The sequence below is a fragment of the Gastrolobium bilobum genome, unplaced genomic scaffold (genome assembly GCF_033153095.1).
Source record: "Gastrolobium bilobum isolate Gb01-03AN ecotype WA unplaced genomic scaffold, APGP_CSIRO_Gbil_v1 utg26586, whole genome shotgun sequence".
In the NCBI taxonomy this organism is placed as follows: Eukaryota; Viridiplantae; Streptophyta; class Magnoliopsida; order Fabales; family Fabaceae; genus Gastrolobium; species Gastrolobium bilobum.
The window spans coordinates 4662-7054 of NW_026895976.1; the positions used below are offsets into that span (position 1 = coordinate 4662).

General features: G+C 42.7%; 1 non-coding gene across 1 annotated transcript; it reads left to right on the forward strand.

The window, feature by feature from the left end:
- The first annotated feature begins 1825 nt into the window (after positions 1-1825).
- Positions 1826-1932, forward strand: LOC133297082 (small nucleolar RNA R71). Its single transcript, XR_009749602.1, has one exon. It is a non-coding gene; the product is annotated as a small nucleolar RNA R71 (small nucleolar RNA).
- Positions 1933-2393: the final 461 nt, after the last annotated feature.

The window sequence follows — 2393 nt, forward strand, 5'->3', positions numbered from 1 at the left end:
CAGTACTTATCAAAGGTTCAGGCCTTCTTTCTTGCAGATAGCAACTCTGCTCTTCCTGTTATGGGTCTTTTTCTTCTTCCTCGTATTCTTCTTCCTCTGTTTTTCTGCTATGCTGATTGTCTAACAAAGTGAGAGCAGAATATTCTTCCATGTCTTCTCCTTCATCCTGGAACTTTATTGCTTTGGCAATATTGAACTTGATCTCATCGTCATGAACTCTCATGGTTAGTTCCCCCTTTTGTACATTGATAACTGCTCCTCCAGTTGCTAGGAACGGTCTACCCAGAATGATGGGAACGTCATCATCAGCTTCATAATCCAGAATGATGAAGTCAGTAGGTAAGATAAATTTATCCACTTTGACTAGCAGATCCTCAATCTTCCCTTCTGGCTTGACGATGGATCTGTCAGCCATTTGCAAGGTCATCGTGGTGGGTTTAGTTGGTCCAGTGGATAATTGTTTGAAGACAGATAGGGGCATAAGATTGATGTTGGCCCCTAAATCACACAAGGTTTTCCCTTGGTACGTGTTTCCTATAATGCAAGGAATGGTGAAGCTTCCTGGGTCTTGAAGCTTAGGTGGGAGTTTGCCTAAGTATTGGCAACTCTCTTGTGTCATTTTTACAGTCTCATATTCCGTTATTCCTCTTTTTTTGAGAGGACATCTTTCATGAATTTTACGTACCTGGGCATCTGTTCTAGTGCGACCACCAGAGGAATGTTGATGTGAAGTTGTTTTAAAATGTCCAGGAACTTTTCAAAGTGCTTATCCTCCTGTTGCTTTTTTGTTCTTTGAGGGAACAAAATTTTTGTTGATATTTGCCTGCTTTGAGTTAGACTGATTGGTTGGCTGTTGGCTTCCTTTTCAGGTTCTGGGTTCTGTTCGTCTGTGACTGGTAATTGTTGCTGTGCTTTTGGGGCTGCTTCAGGTGTTTCAGTTTGTTCTTTTTCCTTTGGTAGAACTGTGGGCTGTGTTGTGGCTTTCCCACTTCTTAAGGTGACAGCCTTGATTTGCTCTGAAGGGGAGATATGTGTTACTTTTGGCGAGGTTGTTGAAGGAGCATCAGTATTCCTTGCTAATGATCTTTGTGTTCTGGTTTGAAGGTTGGCAGCAATCTTCCCCAGATGGGACTCAATGTTCCTGACCACTGCATCATTCCTGGTGATATATTCCTTGACATAATTTTCCAGGGTGTTGATGCGTGGGTCATCTCTGTGGAACAGAACATAGTTGTTTCTTCTTTGTTTAGACGTTCCACTGCTGCTACCTTGCTGATACTGCTGCTGATTGTTGTTGAATAGTCTCTGGTTAATGGGTGGCCTCCATTGGGTGTTGTGGTTCTGGTCCTTAATGATAGTTCCTCCAGGGCTTGAATGTGTATTTTGTCCTGCTTGTTGATTGTCGCTGGTGAAGTTCCTATTGCCAAAATTTTCTGCATAACACACCAATGCAGTGGATGGGCAATCTGTTGAGTCATGAAGGTCACCACAGGCTGAGCATGGTTCTGTTTCAGTTGTTGTGAGTTGTAAGACTTCCATCCTTGGTGCTGCTTGGTCGGCTTTTAGGTTCTTTACTTCATTCATGAGTGATGCCAGCTGGGCTTCCATGGCAGTTTGTTTATCTAGTTCTAGCATGCCTGGCTTCCTCACTGGGCTCACTCTGTCTATTGGCCATTGGAGACATCTTTCAGCAGTCCCTTCTATGATTTCATATCTTGATTCAAGTGTTCCTGTAAAGAAATATCCTCCTGCAGCAAAATCTAAGTGAGACTGAAAAGTATGATCAAGTCCTTTATAGAAAGATTGTGACACTCCCCAACTTTCTACCCCATGGTTTGGACATTTTCTTATGATGTCCTTGTATCTCTCCCATGCTTCATAGAGATTTTCTCCATAAAACATTCTGAAGTTAGAGATTTCTGCTCTAACATCTGCTTGTCGAGACATTGGGAGAAACATCTCTATGAACTTGTTAGAGAGTTCTTCCCATGTGTGGATTGATCCAGGGGTGAGAGTTTTCATCCATGTTTTAGCATTTAAGATTAAGGAGTGAGGGAACAACCTCATTCTCATGCTCTCCTCTGTTACACCCTCAGCTTTAAAATTGTCACAGATATCTTGGAATGTGGTGAGGTGTGTGTAAGGATCTTCGGCAGGGAGTCCATTGAAGACCCCTGCTTCCCTAATCATGTGAAACATGATAGGTTTTAATTCAAAATTGGGTGCTACAGGAGGGAGGATTACTCCCCTGTCTGGTCTGTTCCTGAAAGGAGCAGCCAAAGTTCTGAAGTTCTGTTCAGGGAGAACCTCTTCATTGTTATTATTGTGATCAGCCATGTTTTCAGGAAATCTTTCTCTGAGGTTCCTTCTTCTCCTATGGAGTGTGCATTCTG